We start from the raw sequence: 21,287 nt of genomic DNA, 5'->3' as shown, positions 1-21,287 counted from the left end.
GAGTAGCGATTTTTACTGAAAATGCTAAATTAATATAATTTTATTTCGGTGGTCATCAAACTCAACAAAAAAAATCCAAAAATGAAGTGTCCCCCCCCCCCAAGGATTTTATTTGTAGTTTCTCCCCAACCCACACACCCGTAATTTTTTGCAGGTTCTGGTTTATTAATAAATAAAATATTTACTGCTAATTGTAACTGCTTTTGGAATTTTAAAACCTCTGCAGCATTTTCAATACAGGGTCTTTCTTATTTCAGCAAATAGTGCCAAAAACAAAAATCTGTATCGAACACAATTCCTATTAATCAACAGAAGTACAGAGTTTCCAGATTCTTTTAAGAGGAGAAAGTGAAGCCTCCTCTTATTTATTTTTCTCCCTTTCTTTAGATTTCCCTGTGCCACACCATTCCTAGCTATGTCAGCAGGCAGTTAGGAGGCGTGCAAGGTTAGTTTGAGATGATTCTCCATTTGCTGTTTTCGTGATGGAAAAATGCTTGGCCACAGTTTGCTCTGATGGCATGGCTAAGACCATGAGCTTCCCATGCGGGAAATCTTAGGTACTTGTCTGTAACGCTACACGCTCAAACAGCAATCCCCATTATCATTCAACCTCAAGATCTTCTAGCTGCACTGAAATATAAACCACGGAGATAAAAGATTAGTCATACCTCTCTTATATGAAGCGGGAGACTGTAGGAAGGATACATTAGGTACTTGATGGCTCTGCGTGCATAGATTACAAAGAGGAAACATCCCAATGTTACCACCAAAACAACAACCAATGTTATGAAAAGGACCTGGGCTGCTTCTATAGCTCTTCTCGTAGCTGCAGATTAAAAAAAACACTGATTGTAGTTACAAGGACTGCCAACACAAGATTCAACACAAGACATCAGCGCTGCACAATAGTTCAATACGCCACCTGGAGCTGGGCTGCTAACTGCAATGTCGTGCAACTCTCTATAATTTGAGTTCTGACGGCAGAGATAGTTAAATGAAGTCAACATTCCCTCAGAGTTGCTCCCATCTCTGAAAGGGATCACAGCCATCAGCCTGAGGTTATCCTAAGTTCATTTCTAATTGGAGAAATCATTAATTCACTATTTCGCTGTCCAGCACAGGGGTTCAATACAGACCAAACAGAGTTGGGATAAGCAACTGCACTATTGGCATCTGTAGCTGAGCATGCAATATTTTCACATGTTCTCTGAACACAGCAAGGAAGGTAATAAGGGGCAATAGATCAACAAGGAACAAAATTAAGCACGAGGAGTATATCAGAAAGGATGTCATAGCATTTAGGTGAACCAATGAGTGAGTTAGGTTGTGGATTTACACTGGAAGACCTCCATCCCCACCCCACGCCCTCCCCCCAGAGATTCAGTTCAGTCTTAATCAGACCACATATAGAAGGCATCAAAGGTACAGCACATCCTAACAGGAAAGGGTTAAAAATGAGGGGACAAGCTAGTGCATCTTTTACCTTCTGAATAACTGCATTGGGAGGAATCCAAGAACAAGTCCTCGCAGTTGGAGAATGGCACGTGGCTTGGGAGACCCAAAGGTAGGAAAAAGCAGGGCCGTTTTAATCATGAATATTGTGCTACGTAACCCTATGTGCAGTGGAGGCACTATACCAACATTTTCTACATACATAAGTGAAACTAGAGACATACACATTGGCTTGGAATGATGTTAGTCACTTTCATAGCATTTTTACAGGGTCTTCAAATCTACAATTACATTCAGCTAATGGAAATATTTTAGAGGAAGAAGGTAATGGTCCCTCAATGTACAAGCATAATGCAGCTATTCTTCTTAAAACCTACCTCTCTGACCAAGCTTTTGGTCAGCTGCCCTAATATCTCCTTATGTGGCTCGGTGTCAAAATGTGTTTGTTGACGCTCCTGTGAAGTGCCTTGGGATGTTTTACTACATGCATTATACAAATGCAAGTAGTTGTTGTTGTACATCATAACACAAGGTCTAGGAGGCAGCAACAGCACCGCCAAAGCATAGCAGAGATATTTATAACTTTGTGATTTACCTATTCACCACATCACCTAATAGAATTTGAGGTTTCATTACACAATGGAGCATAGTAGCACTAACAGAAGGAATATAATTCTGCCCACACCAACAGCAACTTGCATTTATATATTAAAATTATTCAAATATAATAAAGAGTGAATGTAAAATTCTTACCATCAGCAGTGACACCGTTACAAAACACTGGGCTAAGCTGCCCTTGCTTTAAGCTCTCCTTAGAATAGGCCTGTACTTTCAAGCAGTAGGTGGTCCATGGTTGGAGACCAAGCAAAACAGTTGATGTATCATCAGATTTATTATGTACCTGAAATAAAATATGCAAAAGACAATTGGTTAGCATTTGTTTATCTGTTTAGTTTGCATAATGAAAAATATTCGCTAATGAAAAATATTCATTATGTTGTTAGCACGACGTTGCTGCATGTAATCAAAACCCATGAACATTCCTTCATCGGAATCATTCCATTCCAATATGTAACTGGCAGACCAGTGGCAATATAATTTGATATGGGTAAGGGATAAAATACTGAAAACTGAAAAAAGGAAAATGCTAGAAGTACTCAGCAGGTCAGGCAGCGTCTGTGGAGAGAGAAACAGAGTTAACGTTTCAGGTCGATGACCCGCTGCAGTCCTTTTGAGTATGGTGCTCCCAGGATGGTATCAGGGTTTCTGGTTATTGACACAGCAAGAAGGAAGAGCAATACATGTCCAAGTCAAGATGGTGTGTGTCTTAGAGGAGAACTTGGAGGTGATGTGTCTCTGCTGTTGCTGCTCTTGTCCTTCTTGGTGGGAGAGGTCAAAGGTAAGGGAGATGCTGCCAAAGATACGGGGTTAGATTTTCTGATTGGGTTTATCCCATTTACAGGCATAAACCAATTAGAAAATGGCCAGAGATCTGTAATGTTGCATCTCTGCCCACTTTACATCACCTGGTGTGTAAAACAACAGAAGCATAAAATGCTGAAACATTTTAATTATGATAATAAGCCGACCATGGAAAATTGGTTGCAAACAGCACAGCTCACTTTGGGTTAGCATTTCAAACTGTGTGGGGACAATTTTAACTTTTATTGCCAGGTGAAAAACAGACAATAGCGAATTGGCCACCAGTTTTACACCCTGCCTGATTTTCTTTTCCATCGACTTCAATGCAAAAGACAATTGGGCAGGGTGTAAAACGGCCAATCGATTCGCAATAGTCCGTTTTTTTGCCCGGCAATAAAAGTTTCCATTACCACCTTTGGGTCAAAACTGCAACCATATCAGAAAATCTGCTTTAAGGGGATAAATTTAAAGAGACATCTTTCTTCAATACCGTTTGGCAAATCTTTCTCACTTATTTGCCAAACACTTCATGGAATAATATCGTTCAAAACACATTGTTGTATTGTGAAAATGTCATATTGAACACCTTACATTCCTCATTCCAGTTCTGGTCTCAATACTACAAAAAGGATATAGATGCACTGGAGAAAGTGCAAAAAAGATTTACAAGGATGCTACCAGAACTAAGAGGGTATAACTATCAGGAAAGAATGAATAGGTTGGGGCTCTTTTCTCTGGAAAAAAAGACTGAGTGGTGACCTGATAAAGGTATTTAATATTATGAAGTGGTTTGATAGAGTGGACGTAGAGAGGATGTTTCCATTTGTGGGAGACTCCGAAACTAGGGGCCATTAATACAAGATAGTTACGAATAAATCCAATAAGGAATTCAGGAAATCTTCTTCACCCAGAGAGTGGTGAGATTGTGGAACGTGCTAGCACATGGAGTGGTTGAGGGGAATAGCATAGATGCAATTAAGGAGAACATAAGAAATATGAGCAGCAGTAAGCCATACGGCCCCTCGAGCCTGGTCCATCATTCAATATCATGGCTGATCATCTCTCTCAACTCCATTTTCCCACCCTATTCTCATATCCCTGGATTCCTTTAGAGTCCAAAAACCTATCGATCTCAGAGTTGAATATACTCAACGACTGAACATCTACAGCCCTCTGGGGTAGAGAATTCCAAAGATTCACAACCCTCTGAGTGAAGACATTTCTCCTCATCTCAGTCCTAAATGACTGACTCCTTATCCTGAGACTATGCCCCCTAGTTCTAGACTCTCCAGCCAGGGGAAACAACCTCTCAGCATCTACCCTGTCAAGCCCTCTAAGAATTTTATACATTTCAATGAGATCACCTCTCATTCTTCTAAACTCCAGAGAATATAGGCCCATTCTACTCAATCTCGCCTCATAGGACAACCCTCTCATCCCAGGAATCAATCTAGTGAACCTTCGTTGCACCACCTCCAAGTCAAGTATATCCTTCCTTACGTAAGGAGACAAAAACTACACACAATACTCCAAGTGTGGTCTCACCAAAGCCCTATATAAATGCAGCAAGACTTCCTTTTTCTTATACTCCAACCTCTGGCAATAAAGGCTAACATACCATTTGCCCTCCTAATTGCTTGCTGTACCTGCATGTTAACTTTCTGTGATTTGTGTACAAGGACACACAAATCGCTCTGCATATCAACATTTACTAGTCTCTCACCTTTTAAAAAATATACTGCTTTTTTATTCAAAGTGGATAACTTCACATTTCCCCACATTATACTCCATCTGCCACCTTCATGCCCACTCACTTAATCTGTCTATATCACACGATTTCCCTTTCATAAAACTGTGTTGAATCTGCCTAATCATATTATGATTTTCTAAGAGCCTTGTTACCATGTCCCTAATAATAGATTCTAGCATATTCCCTACTACGGATGTCAGGCTAACTAGCCTATAGTTCCTGGTTTTCTCTCTCGCTCATTTCTTGAACAGCGGGGTTACATTTGCTACCTTCCAATCCATGGGGACCATTCTAGAATCTAGGTAATTCTGGAAGATCAAAACCAATGCATCCATTATCTCTGCAACCACCTCTTTTAAAACCCTTGGATATTGGCCATGATGTCCAGGGGATTTGTTAGCTTTTAGCCCCATTATTTTCTCCAGTATTTTTTCTTTACTAATATTTTTTTTTACTAATATATTACTTATTATTTACTAATATTAAGTTCCTCACTCTCATTAGACCCTTGGTTCCCCACTAGTTCCGGTATGTTTTTTGTGTCTTCTACTGTGAAGACTGATACAAAATATTTGTTTAACATCTCTACCATTTCCTTATTTCCCATTATAATTTCTCCTGTCTCTACCTCTAAGGGACTCATTTTTTACTTTCACTAATCTCTTCCTTTTTACATACTTGTAGAAGCTCTTACAATCTGTTTTTATATTTCTCACCAGTTTACTTTTATATTCTATTTTCTCCCTCTATTAATTTCTTGGTCATCTTTTGCTGATTTCTAAACCCCTCCCAATCCTCAGGCTTACTACTCTTTTTGGCAATATTGGAAGCCTCTTCCTTTAATCTAATACTATCCTTAATTTCTCTTAGCCACGGTTGGACCACTTTTCCCATGGAGTTTTTAATTCCTCAAGGGAATTGGTTGAGAACATTTCTTTAAAGGTTCGCCATTGCTTCTTTACCATCATATCTTTTAATCGAATTTCCCAATGTACCTTAGCTAACTCACCCCTTATACCTATGTAATTGGCTTTGTTTAAATTTAAGGCTCTAGTTTCGGAAGCTAGATAAGTACATGAGGGAGAAAGGAATAGAAGGATAAGGGTAAGATGAAGGAAGGTGGGAGGAGGCTCGTGTGGAGCATAAACACTGGCATAGAACTGTTGGGCCGTATGGCCTGTTTCTGTGTAAAGTTCTATGTAATTCTATGAACTGACATCTCTCCCTCCAGTCACAAAGAAACACTCTTTAAAAATAACTTACCGTTGTAATTTCTTGATCATTCTTTTCCCAATAGAATATATGGTAAGCAAGATCCTCATAATTGTTGCGTAGTGATTGTCCATCTTCACCCACTGGATCTGAAATGGTGACGTGTAGTACACCTGCCTCTGACACCACTGAAACTGATGGCGGCCCAATCACTGCTATAGTTTAAAAAGAGAGAAAAGTGTTAGAGATCCAGTTTTTCAGTCTTTTTTTCCAAAAACATTCAGAGTATAATGTGTTACAAACGGTTCAATTTTCTTTTTAAAGATGTTTCGGCAGGCTGTGTGTTTATAGCGAGCATCACACACTGTATACTTTCCAACTGAAGTCATTGGATAGCGATCCGGAGCCTGAATCCGGCCCGCCGAGGCTAATGGTAGCACCTCTAGTGTAGCTCTGGCAGAGATCAGCTAACTCAGCTCAGAGAATCTTCATATTGGCAGCGAAGTGGATAAGGTACTGGGCACTGTTAGGTTCGCAGTGACCAGACACCACCCACTTTGAGCAGCTAGCCCTCCGACAGCATCAGGGAAAAGGGACATGTACCAAATCAGACCACCATTAAAAATGTTGTTGCTGTGGATTCAGAGGAAACAAAGGGGCAGATTGAAATGAGCATTGCTACCATTGTTGTGAAAAGGGTGGGACACTCCCAAGTTGGCACACCCTACTTTCAGCTTTTTAAAAAAAAAAGTAAATAACAAACAGTTTCAGTCAGTCACTTCAGCTTTTGTGACTCAGTGGGTTGTGGGTTCAAGTCCCACTCCAGAGACTTGAGCACAAAACTTAGGCTGACACTCCAGTGTAGTACTGAGGGAGCGTTGCACTGTTGTAAGTGCCGTCTTGCAGTTGAGACGTTAAATCGAGGCCCTGTCTGCCCTCTCAGGTGGATGCAAGAGATCCCATGGTGCTTTTCAAGGAACAGGGGAGTTCTCCCCGTTGTCCTGGCTAATAAGTATCCCTCAATGAACATCACTAAAACAAATTATCTGGTCCTTATCATATTGCTGTCTGTAGGACCTTGCTGTGCGCAAATTGGTTGCCGTGTTTCCCACATTGCAACAGTGACAACACTTCAAAAATACTTCATTGGCTGTAAAGCGCTTTGGGACGTCTGGAGGTCATGAAAGGCGCTATATAAATGCATGTCTTTCTTTTTTAAAAATGGATACTACAGTTTTGCGGATCCAACCAAATACCTGTCAGAACAAATCAGATGATCATTTGGATACTGGGAGATTCTACAACACCATGTTTAGGAATTGCAGGGTATGGAAAGCAGAAGCACTCAAGAAAACATCAATAAATGTAAACTCCTTACTGTCTTTATACGGATAAAAGGGCTTTGCTTCAACCCAGAGTGATGTTGCACCTTCACGTTCTGTTCTCACTCTTAGATAGTACTTTGCATAGAACGCGAGACTGTCTAACAAATCACATTCCGTCTCAGTGATGTGCGTACAGTTTGGTGCTTCAGTCCAACTGTCATTGGTTAATCTTTCAAAATTTCTGGAGAAAGTAAAAGATTGCATCAAGAAGATTGCCTAACCCAGTGATGCCTCAACAAGTTAATCTGTGCTAAAGAAAAGCCTAATCTTCTGCAGACAGCAGCTACATCAGAAGCGGCGTTTACACTGCTGCCTGGCACAAGAGCACATTTATTTCAGATATGGATGATCCACACTGGTTTAATTTGTATGTTAATTGGTATTGTAACCTGGTAAATACTGTGAGATGTTATTGTATGAATGCTTAAGCTTTTGAGCAGTAACATTCCTCAAATAATTAAAAAGAACTAAGTTAACACCTACATTCGAACAGTAGAGAGATAAATTTGATATGAACAAGGTAGGCATTCGTACAATAACATTCGTCATAGTCTTTCCAGGCCTGTCTCTTTTTTATTAAAAAAAAATTCCCCTCCCCCTGTCCTTAACCTCCAACACTCTAATGTTAGTCTGGGCCTGGAGTGAGGACTTTTCAGAAAACTTCTGGACATTAGCAAAACACTCCACACCAATCAATAATCTGGCTAGCATAGATGTCCAAGACTAAACCCTTAGTATCTGTACTAAGATAAATATTAAAGAGAATGATTTTGTACATTCATTTAGTAGCACATGATGATATCTACCGTGCGTATTTCTTGCATTCTGCTTAATATTAGACCTGTGGCAGCTTTTATATGGTGAATCTCCCAGTCGATAGGCATCATAAACCGCTTTTAAAAGTTCAGCATCACTGGGGTATATAAATATATTCTGCTAATAATTTTAGAAATACTCAAAAGTTTACAGCCATTGTGGTTCCAAGACTGTTTTAATGGGCGGTTGGGGGGGCGGATGGATATAATCACAATTTATCCCGTTAAGGAACCCGCATATAATTTTTAAAAAGTACACAAAAATTGTAAATGCAAAGACAAATGTAATTTTACAAAGTAAACATATTTTAAATAAATAAAAGGTGCCTTCAAAGAAGGATAATTGCATTGAATACAAATGTAAACTGAGAATTGCAAGCCAAATATAGAAAAGCAATTTAAAATAATTAGGGGATAACAGAGTAGGCTTGTTTAATATTATCCATAATTATGTTGTGGTAAACCACTGTTATAGTTATCACTGTATATTGTTCTCACTGTTCTCACTGTCACATCACTACACGAGGTCGCCTCTTGTCGCACTGTTATACCTGGGCTGACCACCTCCGACTCCGCCCATTACCTGCCCAGGTATAAAGGTAGCTGACTGGCTAGTATTCCTCCCTGTTGGATCGGATCACCCACGAGGGTGGGCTCTGTTATTTAGCCAATAAAAACCTTCAGTTACGTTCTTAACTCGTCGCCTTTTATTGGACTAATTGATAGGCATATCAATTTTATTGACTAAATTTAAAGATGTCTGATAATGAACAGCAACAGCAAGGAGCTCACCCAGCAGCACAGCAACAGCAGCCTCCAGACAACGGGCCACACCAGCCGGCTTGGCTGCAAGCCTTGAAACCACCATACCTGGATCTAAACCCACAGGCACCAAACTCAGCCAACGACTTCAAACACTGGCTGGACTGCTTCGAATCGTACCTGGAGGAAGCCGTCGTCCCTCAGAGATCCAAACTAAGAGTCCTGAAAGCCCAAGCGAGCCCGAGAGTATATACACTCATCCAGGACATGACTACGTACGACGACGCCATCAACCTACTGAAACAGCAGTACCGGAGCCCGGTAAACTACATGTACACTAGGCATCTCTTAAGATCTCGCCAGCAACAGCCAGGAGAATCGATAGCTGAATTTTCACGAGCGCTGAGACAACTCGGCAGGAACTGTGACTTTAAAGCGGTGACGGCTACTGCGAACATGGAAGACAATGTCCGCGACGCCTTGGTGAGAGGCCTACGTTCCGACTACACACGGCAAAGACTGCTTGAAGCTAAGGACATAGACCTGGACAAGGCCGAAGCCCTCGCCCTCACCCTAGAGGCCACCCAGCAAGACCAGGAAGCGTTTGCCAGGTACTATTCGCGACCCTGGGACTCGGGCCCGACCCCCACCCCACCACCCTTCACAGCGCTGCCCCCGGGACCTACCTCAGCATCTGCATCACGGATCCGACCGGGCCCGCTAGCCCCGGTACCGGCCCCGACATCAGGCAACCCCGATCGGGCCGCTGGCTGCTTCTTTTGCGGCCAGGAGAAGCATCCGAGGTCGCGCTGCCCAGCCAAAAACTCGACCTGCAAAACCTGCCTCAAGAAAGGCCACTTCTCCAAGGCCTGCAGAAGCAAATCCTCAGAAGCCAGCAGTGCCTCATGCGAACCCTGGGGGCGGCCATCTTTGTGCGGGGCAGCCGAAGCCTGCAGAGCCTCATGGGAAAACCAGGGGCGGCCATCTTTGTGCGGGGCAGCCGAAGCCTGCAGAGCCTCATGGGAAAACCAGGGGCGGCCATCTTTGTGCGGGGTAGCCGAAGCCTGCAGAGCCTCATGGGAACAGCAGGGGCGGCCATCTTTGTGCGGGGCAAACGATTTAAACAGAGCCTCATGTGAACTACGGGGGCCGCCATCTTCGCCGCCATCTTGTCATGACAACGACGCGCTCATCTACACCCTAGCTTCCGTGACCCTGGATCAAGCCCGCCCGCACCACCTGGCCAGCTCAATGATGGACATCAAAGTCAACGGCCACGCCACGACCTGCCTGTTCGACAGCGGAAGCACGGAGAGCTTCATCCACCCAGACACGGTGAGCCACTACTCCCTCCCCGTCCTGCCAACGCGCAGCCGCATCTCGATGGCATCGAGGTCGCACGCCACAGACATCAGCGGCTACTGTGTCGTGACATTGTCGGTTAAAGGGACAGAGTATAAAAATTTTAAACTCCTCGTACTCCCCCAGCTGTGCGCTGCCGTCATACTAGGGCTGGACTTCCAATCCCACCTCCAAAGTGTAACCCTAGCATACGGTGGACCCCTCCCCCCACTCACAGTCGACAACCAGCGAAAGTTAAACCGCCCACCGCGTAACACCTGCAGCCTATCCACCCTCAAGGTACCGCCACCTTCCCTGTTCGCTAACCTCACCCCCGACTGCAAACCTGTCGCTACTAAGAGCAGGCGGTACAGCGCTGGGGACAGAGCCTTCATTAGCTCTGAGGTGCAGCGACTCCTGAAAGAGGGCATTATTGAGGGGAGCAGCAGCCCCTGGCGTGCCCAGGTGGTGGTAGTCAAGACCGGCGACAAAAATCGCCTGGTTATCGACTACAGCCAGACCATAAACAGATACACCCAGCTGGACGCATACCCCCTCCCCCGCATATCGGACATGGTCAATGAGATTGCACAATACCGCGTATTCTCGACCATCGACCTCAAGTCGGCCTACCACCAACTCCCCATCAGCCCGGAGGACAGCCAGTACACCGCCTTCGAGGCAAATGGCCGCCTCTACCAATTCCTTAGGGTCCCCTTTGGTGTCACCAACGGGGTCTCGGTTTTCCAACGGGAGATGGACCGGATGGTTGACCAGAACGGACTACAGGCCACTTTCCCCTATCTCGATAACGTCACCATCTGCGGCCGCAACCGGCAGGACCATGACGTGAATCTGGAGAAATTCCTCCGTACGGCCCAACGGCTGAACCTCACCTACAATAAGGAGAAATGCGTGTTTAACACAGCGCGCCTTGCCATCCTTGGCTGTGTAGTAGAGAACGGAGTCATCGGCCCCGACCCCGAAAGAATGCGCCCCCTCATGGAGCTACCCCTCCCCCACTGTCCAAAAGCACTTAGGAGAACCCTGGGGCTTTTCGCCTACTATGCCCAATGGGTACCCAATTATGCGGACAAAGCCAGACCCCTCCTGAAAACCACATCCTTCCCCCTCACGGAAGAGGCGTGCGCGGCCTTCTCCCTCATTAAGGGAGACATAGCCAAGGCCACAATGCACGCAGTGGATGAGTCAATCCCCTTCCAAGTGGAGAGCGATGCATCCGACTTCGCCCTAGCCGCTACCCTTAACCAGGAGGGTAGGCCGGTAGCCTTCTTCTCAAGGACCCTACAGGGCCCCGAGACCCGACACTCGTCGGTCGAGAAGGAAGCCCAGGCAATTGTGGAGGCAGTACGGCGCTGGAGGCACTACTTGGCAGGCAAACGATTTACCCTCCTCACCGACCAACGCTCGGTTGCCTTCATGTTTAATAACAAGCTGAGGGGCAAGATCAAGAACGACAAAATCTTGAGGTGGAGAATCGAGCTTTCCACCTATGATTATGAGATCTTGTACCGGCCCGGTAAACTGAACGACCCCCCTGATGCTCTTTCACGCATTACATGCGCCAGCGCGCAAAGTGATAGACTTCAGACCCTCCACAATGACCTCTGCCACCCCGGAGTCACCAGACTCTACCATTTCATTAAGGCCCGCAACCTGCCATACTCCATCGAGGAGGTCAGGACCATGACCAGGAACTGCCAGATCTGTGCTGAGTGCAAACCGCACTTCTATAAGCCGGACAGAGCAAGCCTGATCAAGGCCACCCGCCCCTTCGAGCGTCTGAGCATCGACTTCAAGGGGCCCCTACCGTCATCCGACCGTAATGTGTACTTCCTCAACATCGTTGATGAGTACTCCCGTTTCCCCTTTGCCTTCCCCTGCCCAGACATGACCAGTAACACGGTCATTAAATGCCTGAACAAACTCTTCGCCTTGTTCGGGTTCCCGAACTATATACATAGTGACCGGGGCGCCTCCTTCATGAGCGAGGAACTCCGTCAGTTCCTATTGGAGAGGGGTATTGCAGCAAGCAGGACCACCAGCTACAACCCCCGAGGGAACGGCCAGGTGGAAAGAGAGAACGCGACGGTATGGAAGGCCACCCTCTTAGCCTTAAAGTCTAAGGGCCTCCCAACCTCCCGCTGGCAAGAGGTCCTCCCGATTGCGCTGCACTCCATCCGGTCACTACTTTGCACTGCCATTAACACCACCCCCCATGCTCGAATGTTTGTCTTCCCCAGGAAGTCGACTACGGGAACCACCCTACCAACCTGGCTGACCTCTCCGGGACCCGTCTTGCTGCGAAAGCACGTGAGGGCCCATAAAACGGACCCCCTGGTCGAGAAGGTGAACCTCCTGCACGCCAACCCCCAGTACGCCTATGTGGCTTACCCAGACGGACGGGAGGACACTGTCTCCTTACGAGACCTCGCACCCTCACCCCCCCCTCCCAACCCCCCGAGTCCAGCCGAGGTAGACGGCATGCCGGAACCCCACGAGCCTTTGCCGACTACGCAGACACCAGCTTTAACACCGGATAATGTAACACCGCCGCTGCGACGATCGGAGAGGCTAACGAAGCCTCCAGACAGACTGACATACCAGAGCTGGTAATACACTTCACCCCGCCGGACTCTAATCTAAACAAGGGGTGAATGTGGTAAACCACTGTTATAGTTATCACTGTATATTGTTCTCACTGTTCTCACTGTCACATCACTACACGAGGTCGCCTCTTGTCGCACTGTTATACCTGGGCTGACCACCTCCGACTCCGCCCATTACCTGCCCAGGTATAAAGGTAGCTGACTGGCTAGTATTCCTCCCTGTTGGATCGGATCACCCACGAGGGTGGGCTCTGTTATTTAGCCAATAAAAACCTTCAGTTACGTTCTTAACTCGTCGCCTTTTATTGGACTAATTGATAGGCATATCATATGTATAATGCCACAGGAAATCAAGTAGGATAACAAAGAGCAACAAGTGACTGTAAGGCAGTCAATGAGACTGGGGAAAACCACTGTAAACAGCACTTGTGGAAATTCCGATAACCGTGCCAGTGGGGAAGTTCTTGGAACTAGCGCGAGAGAAATGACGAGGCTGCCGATAACGTGAAAAATTACACACAGCAAGCACATTACTCGTGAATCACAAAGGAAATGGTTGGGGATCTTGCTGCCTGGAAATGTTAATGGTAAGAGTCCAAGAAGCAGGCAAAGACGAACGTAACTAGATAATGTGATGGAATAGGCAGGTGTAATGTCAAAGGCTGATGCAAACTGTTCGTGCAGAGGCTGGAAAGTGCTATACACATATAAGGTGACACATGTGGAAAACAACCAACTGTGGGAATCCTGGGAAGTCTTCATTTCAGATTCCCCCTACTAACTCACACGGACTAAATGAAATAAGTGTTATTAGTTATAGGTTCAAGTTTGTATTATGTAACTGTTATGCATTGTATGGCGATTCTTGAATAATCATGCTTTTAAACTACAGGAAACTTTCTGGTATCCGGCACGGACGGGACCGACGTGGTGCCGGTTCATCAACAATTCCGGATAACCGAACGCTATAGTAAAAGATACGGACCTTAGAGCTCTGTATAAAGCAACAAACCCTGTTGCTTAGCAACAGCTTCAGAACAACGTCCACAAGTTGCAAGCGTCTCTGTAGCTTAGCAACAGCTGCAGCCAAACCCTTGCCTTCCTCCATTTGTTGCTGTGCAAGTAATAAAAGTTACCTGAACCGACTCCTGAATTTTGCCGGTTAACCGACATTTCCGGTTATTTAGGGGCCGGTTAATCGAAAGTTTCCTGTAGTGTAATAAGCCCTGGGTAGACCCGATTAGATTTAAAATGGAAGAAACAAAGGCACTGGGCCTTTCTTGGCCAAATTAAAGATGCAGTCAGCAGCTTTCCTAGCAGAATAAGACAGCAGCCCGTTAGTGAGACCCAAGGCTAATGAAGTTAATTGAATTCCAGGGACTGAGATAAGAGGCAAAGGGACTGCAAGGTTATCATGGATTAATTGATTTTTAGAATACTTGCTTTGATATCTTATAACCATTAATATCTTATAATCATCAGTGATGGATTTATAATCAGGTACAAGAATTAAATGTAGAAGTTTGTATTCATCAACTGTACGCAATGATAACCTGGAATAAAAGGGACAGTGGCAGCATGGATACGAAATCGGCTAAGTGACAGGAAACAGAGAGTAGTGGTGAGCAGTTGTTTTTCGGACTGGAGGAAGGTATACATTGGTGTTCCCCAGGGGTCGGTACTAGGACCACTGCTTTTCTTGATCTATATTAATGACTTAGACTTGGATGTACAGGGCACAATTTCAAAATTTGCAGATGATATAAAACTTGGAAGTATAGTGAAGGAGGATAGGGATAGCCTTCAAAAAGACAGACAGGCTGGTGGAATGGGCGGACATGTGGCAGATGAAATTTAACGCAGAAAAGTGCAAAGTGATACATTTTGGTAGGAAGAATAAGGAGAGGCAATATAAACTAAAGGGTACAATTCTAAAGGGAGTGCATGAACAGAGAGAGCTGGGGGTATATGTGCACAAATCATTGAAGGCGGCAGGGCAGGTTGAGAAAGCAGTTAAAAAGGCATATGGGATCCTGGGCTTCATAAACAGAGGCATAGGGGGTGATTTTCATTCAGAAGTCGGGAAGGAGGCGGGACTACAACTTTCGGGTTTGTAGTCCCGCCTTCATCGAGATGCGGCCAATCCACGCGATTTTAACTTGATTGGCCTTGTTGAGCCCGCCCAGCAGGCTCAGCAGGCCAATTAAGGGCCACCCAGCAACAGGTGACGTCACAGATTGATATTTCATCTGTCAAGACGTGTTGACAGATGAAATATCAGTGTTTCACAGCTGCTTGAAGCTGTCAAACACTGACAGTCTTACTTCTAACCTGAGTCCTTCTACGCAGACTCAGTTAGAAATCTCACCGGCACTGAAAGCTGCAGGCTGTCACTTTTGACAGATCGCAGCCATTCTGCTTTCTGTGCCGGCTGAGTGATGGACTCCCGAAACCTAGAGGAAGGAAGGCTGTAAAGGTAAGTACAGGTAATTTAAACTTCTTTACAAACTTTAGACACACCAAACACACTTACCTTTGCACTCATGCACCCATCACTCACCTGAACACCGACATCTCGATCCCTCCAAGTCCTTCAACTCGACGGCCCGACTCCTCTAACTTGGCGTGGTTTGGAGCCGTCGGGAATCCCACACGACAACCTTCAAAATAGGAATTAGGCTAAAAGCTGCCTGTTAACTACCTGTTAACAGGCAGTTAATTGGCACTAATCCCTTCCCGCCTCGGGTCGGCGGGTCCCAGTGCGGGGCGGGTACCCGCCTCCTTTGAAACTTACATGGAGGCGGGTTTTGGCAGGATGGTGTCGGGACCCCTGAATTCGGGAATTTAACCCCCCGCACGCCTCCAATCCCGACTCCACGGCACACTGAAAATCGACCCCATAGTGTACAAAAGCAAGGAAGTTATGATGAACCTTTAGAAAACACTGGTCCGACCTCAACTGGAGTATTGTGTCCAATTTTCGGCACCGCACTTTCGGAAGGGTGTGAAGGCCTTAGAGAGGGTGCAGATAAGATTTACAAGAAAGGTTCCAGGGATGAGGGACTTCAGTTACGTGGATAGACTGGAGAAGCTGGGGTTGTTCTCCTTAGGACAGAGAAGGTTGAGAGAAGATTTGATAGAGATGTTCAAAATCATGAGGGGTCTGGACAGAGTAGATAGAGAGAAACTGTTCCCATTGGTGGAAGGGTCGAGAACCAGAGGACAGAGATTTAAGGTGATTGGCAGAAGAACCAGAGGCGACATGCAAGTTGTTGTGATCTGGAATGCACTGCCTGAAGGAGTGGTGAAAGCAGAGTCAATAATAATATTCAAAAGAGAATTGGATAAATACTTGAAGGGATCAAATTTATAGGGCTATGGGGAAAGAGCAGAGAAGTGGACTAATTGGATAGCTCTACCAAATAACTGGTACAGGCACGATGGGCTGAATGGCCTCCTTCTATGCTGTATCAGTCTATGATTCTAGTGTTAAACAGGGAGGGGAAATTTGCATCTCAAAATGCTGTGGCTGGGACTAGGGCTGTGTTAACCTCTGGGTGTAGTACTGCCTCTACCAAAGAGTGACACAAATCTCGCATTATTTTAATGCGAGTATAAACAACAACTTACATTTATATAGCGCCTCTAACGTAGCAAAATGTCCCAAAGCGCTTCTCAGGAGCGTTATAAAGCAAAATTTAACACCAAACCACAAAGGGCAGATGACCAAAAACTTGATCAAAGAGGTAGGTTTTAAGGAGCATCTTAAAGGAGGAAATAGAGGTAGTGAGGCAGAGTGGTTTAGGGAGGGAATTCCAGAGCTTAGTACCGTGGCAGCTGAAGGCACGGCCACCAAAGGCGGAGCGATTAAAAGAGGCCAGAATTGGCAGAGTGCAGAAATCTTGGGGGGCTGAAGGAGATTACAGTGATAGGGAGGGGCGAGGACATGGAGAGATTTGAAAACAAGGATGAGAATTTTAAAATCAAGTTGTTGCTTAACTGGGAGCCAATGTATGTCAGCGAGTACAGGGGAGATGCTTGCGCGTTAGAACATAAGACTGTAAGAATTAGGAGCAGGAGTAGGCCATACGGCCCCTCGAGCCTGCTCCGCCATTCAATAAGATCATGGCTGAACTTTGACCTCAACTCCACTTTCCCGCTCGATCTCCATATCCCTTGATTCCCCTAGAATCCATAAGCCTATCTATCTCAGCCTTGAATATACTCAACAATTCAGCATCCACACCCCTTTGAGGTAGAGAATTCCAAAGATTCACAACCCTCTGAGTGAAGAAATTCCTCCTCATCTCAGTTTTAAATGGCCAACCCCTTATACTGAGACTATGCCCCCTAGTCCTAGACTCTCCAGCCAGGGGAAACAACCTCTTAGCATCTACCCTGTCAATCTTCCTTAGAATCTTATATGTTTCAATGAGATCACCTCTCATTCTTCTAAACTCCAGAGAGTATAGGCACAATCTACTCAATGTCTCCTCATAGGACAGCCCTCTCATCCCAGAGATCAATCTATTGAATCTTCGTTGCACCGCCTCTAAGGCAAGTATATTCTTCCTCAGATAAGGAGACCAAAACTGTGCACAGTACTCCGGGTGTGGTTTCACCAAAGTCCTGTACAATTGTAGCAAGACTTCCTCACTCTTGTATTCAAATCCCCTTGTAATAAAGGCCAACATGGCATCTGCCTTCCTAATTGCTCGCTGTACCTGCATGTTAACTCTGCTTCCTGTACGAGGACACCTGAATCTCTCTGAAAACCAACATTTAATAGTTTCTCATCATATAAAAAATATTCTGTTTTTCTATTCTTCCTACCTAAGTGAATAACCTCACATTTCCCCACATTATACTCCATCTGCCACCTTATTACCCACTCACTTAACCTATTTAATATCCCTTTGCAGGCTCTTTGTGTCCTCCTCATAGCTTACTTTCCCACCTAGCTTTGTATCGGCAGCAAACTTGGATACATTGCACTTGGTCCCTTCATCTAAGCCATTAATATAGACTGTAAATAGCTGAGGCCCAAGCACTGATCCTTGCAGCACCCCACTAGTTACAGCCTGCCAATCTGAAAATGACCTGTTTATCCCTCCTCTCTGTTTTCTGTCTGATAACCAATCCTCTATCCATGTTAATATATTACCCCCAATACCATGAGCTCTTATCCTGCGTAGCAACCTTTTATGTGGCACCTTAACCACTGCCTTTTGGAAATCCAAATGTACTGCACCCACCAGTTCCCCTTTATCTACCCTGCTAGGTACATCCTCAAAAAATTCTAATAAATTTGTCAAACACGATTTCCCTTTCATAAAGCCATGTTGACTCAGAAAATCATAATATTAGGCAAAGTGCCCCGATACCACTTCCTCAATATTGGATTCCAGCATTTTCCCTACTACTGACGTCAGGCTAACTGACCTGTAGCTCCCCGGTTTCTCTCTCCCTCCTCTCTAGAATAGCAGGGTTATTTGCTACCTACCAATCCATGGGGACCATTCTAGAATCTAGGGAATTCTGGAAGATCACAACCAACGCATCCACTATCTCTGCGACCACCTCTTTTGGAACCCTAGGATGTCAGCTTTTATTACCATTAGTTTCTCAAGTACTTTTTTGCTACTGATCTTAATTACGGGTAGACTATCCTTTATCCGAAAACCTCGGGACCAGCCAAGTTTCGGATAAAGGAGAATTTCGGATTTCGGAAGGTGGGTCGGCGGGGGTGTCGGCGGGGGGTCGTGCGCACGACTTACGCTGACGCTCAGCGTAAGTCAGTCGGGGTCGGCGGGGGTCAGGGCCGGCGGGGTGGGTCGGCGGGGGGGATCGGCGGTTGTCAGGGCCGGCGGGGTCCGCGGGGGGGTCGTGCGCACGACTTACCCTTTATCCGAACTTCCGAAACCGGAACCCTCTAAAAACCGAAGGTTTTTTCGTTCGTATGCACGACTTACGCTGAACGAAAAAACCTTCGGTTTTTAGAGGGTTTCGGTTTTCGGAAGTCCAGATAAAGGGTAGTCTACCTGTACTTTAAGTTCCTCACTCTCATTAGCCACTTGGTTCCCCACTATTTCCGGTATGTTTTTTGTGTCTTCTACTGTGAAGACAGATACAAAATATTTGTTTAACATCTCTGCCATTTCCTTATTCCCCATAACAGTTTCTCTTGTCTCTACCTCTAAGGGACCCATTTTTACTTTCGCTAATCTCTTCCTTTTTACACACTTGTAGAAGCTCTTATAATCTGTTTTTATGACAGTTTATTCTCATTCTATTTGTTCCTTTATCATTTTTTGGTCATCTTTTGCTGGTTTCTAAAGCTCTCGCAATCCTTAGGCTTACTACTATTCTTCACAACATTATAAGCATCTTCTTTTAATTTATTACTATCCTTATCTTGTTTAGTTAGTCACAGATCACTTTTAACATAAGAAATAGGAGCACGAGTAGGCCATTTGAAGCCAGTGGAGTTTTTATTTCTGAATGGAATTTATATTCGTTGAGAATTTTGGAATATTTCTTTAAATGTTTGTCACTGCTTATCTACAGTCATACCTTTTAATCTAATTTCCCAATCTATCTTAGCCAACTCTCCCCTCATACCTATGTAATTCGTTTTATTTAAGTTTAAGACTCTAGTTTCGGACTTAAATATTTCACTCTCAAAATCAATGTGAAATTCTATCACTCTTCCCCAGCGGATTCTTTACTATGAGATTACTAGTTAACCATGTCTCATTACACAATACAAGATCTAAAATAGCCTGTTCCCTGGTTGGTTCCACGACGTATTGTTCTAGGAAACTGGCAGTAGAGTTTTGGATGACCTCAAGTTTATGGAAGGTGGTAGATGGGAGGCCGGCTAGGAGTGCGTTGGAATAGTCAAGTCTAGAGGTAACAAAGGCATGGATGAGGGTTTCAGCAGCAGATGAGCTGAGACGGGGCAGAGTCGCGCGATATTACAGAGCATTAACCTTTTTATTTTAAATGGGCCAACGCTGTGTTAATAAAATGCATAGTGCACAAAGGGATTCAGTATGAGTACTTATGAATACAGGTTATTTTTAAACGCAAGATAGCAAAAGTATTTGGAGAAAGACTTCAGAGCTTACTGGCCACAGCATCCAACTACAAATGTTTTCATAGGCAGTTTCAATGTTAAATGTTGACGGAAAATCATGACCAAAAATTTCTAACAACATATATATTTATATACACATAAGCTTAGATTGCTGCTGGTGCACGCCATGCACACATTTTGAATGTTGCTCCGAACCCATTATTTCTATCTCCCTTTTTGTTTTTTCTCTCTCAGCCCCTACCATTCTTAAAACCAAATGCTTAGTCACCCCTCCTATGTTCTCCTTTTTTAACTCGGCATCCATTTGTTTCTTACGCTTCTGTGAAACAACTTGGAACATTTCTTGCACGTTAAAGGCACTATAAAAATGTAAGTAGTTGTAGTGGGCTAAATTACAGGCTGCATCTCCTATACTGTGGGCCATCTATTGGAAAACGGAGAAGCACAAGTCCTCCTGGGCAGCTAGGAAGGCGAGTACCGGAAATAGCAATGGAAAGGTAAAGGCAGATATTTACTCTGCAAATTTACTGCAGAATTGGGCATTACAGAGGAAAGCCAGTTTTGGAGGCCAAGTACTGCAGTATCTATCGCGGAGAGGAGGAACATAATTTCTGGGACTTACAGTCTCCCCACTCTTAAGAAGTGCCTGGTGTATAAGGCATGGGAAGAGGTGGCTGAAAGCACGGAACATTAGTTAGCCTTCCCAGTAGTTTTTGGCGGGGGGGGGGGGGGGGGGGAAATGGGTGTAAAAGATTGCTATACCACACTCTCAATATTGCCGACCACCACTGCACATTTGCCATTAGTGTTAAGCTTAATTGCAACAGCAATATCCAAGCTATAGCCTTTTAAAGTTAAAGTCCATTTTCTTACCCTTGAAACTGTACGGAATAGGTCACCGGGCCAAGTTGAAGAACATCTGGATCCCATTTGACGACATGTTTTATATTGAAAGAATCAACTGTCACATTTTTTGGTTCGGACACTACACAAACAGAAAGGGCAAACATTAGAAGTTATTAGCATGAGAAAATAAAATATTTTATTTTTAATACTTAAATATATATCGACATTGAGTTGTACAAAATGTCATGTTGCAATGCAGAATAGTTTGGGTGAAATAAATGTGTCTCCACGGAGCAGGTTCACACCTCCTTTTCCAACTCTAGGTGCAGCCAGTCCACTGCTTGCTCAGATTGACAAATGTCATACATGTGCCTATAGTGAAGGATTCAGGATTGTGCCACAGTTAGGAAATGCAACTTCTTACTGTTAAGAGCAAGGGGTTCCTTCCCCTAGAAGTGAGCATGGGATCAGATCTGTGGGACGGTAAAGCCAATTATAGCTCCATGAGAAAATATCGGAGATGGTAATGGTAGAACACATTAGTGACCCCAATTCCAAGATTCCACTTTGTAC

At 44.7% G+C, this 21,287-nt stretch overlaps 1 pseudogene across 1 annotated transcript in view; it reads right to left on the bottom strand.

The window, feature by feature from the left end:
• The window catches only part of LOC147107779 (interleukin-10 receptor subunit beta-like), a 97,964-nt pseudogene that overhangs the window by 4,469 nt on the left and 72,208 nt on the right, over positions 1–21,287 (bottom strand). Inside the window, exons 4-8 of the transcript XR_015080865.1 lie at positions 20,742–20,853; positions 7,215–7,402; positions 5,888–6,051; positions 2,206–2,353; positions 669–826 (exon numbers count right to left, since the gene is read on the bottom strand). The product of XR_015080865.1 is annotated as an interleukin-10 receptor subunit beta-like (transcript). The remainder of the gene's footprint in view (positions 1–668; positions 827–2,205; positions 2,354–5,887; positions 6,052–7,214; positions 7,403–20,741; positions 20,854–21,287) is intronic.

This window comes from Somniosus microcephalus, chromosome 14, assembly GCF_052327205.1.
Source record: "Somniosus microcephalus isolate GS21.2 chromosome 14, FLI_Smic_1.0, whole genome shotgun sequence".
In the NCBI taxonomy this organism is placed as follows: domain Eukaryota; kingdom Metazoa; phylum Chordata; class Chondrichthyes; order Squaliformes; family Somniosidae; genus Somniosus; species Somniosus microcephalus.
This window is presented reverse-complemented; position numbering and strand designations above follow the sequence as displayed.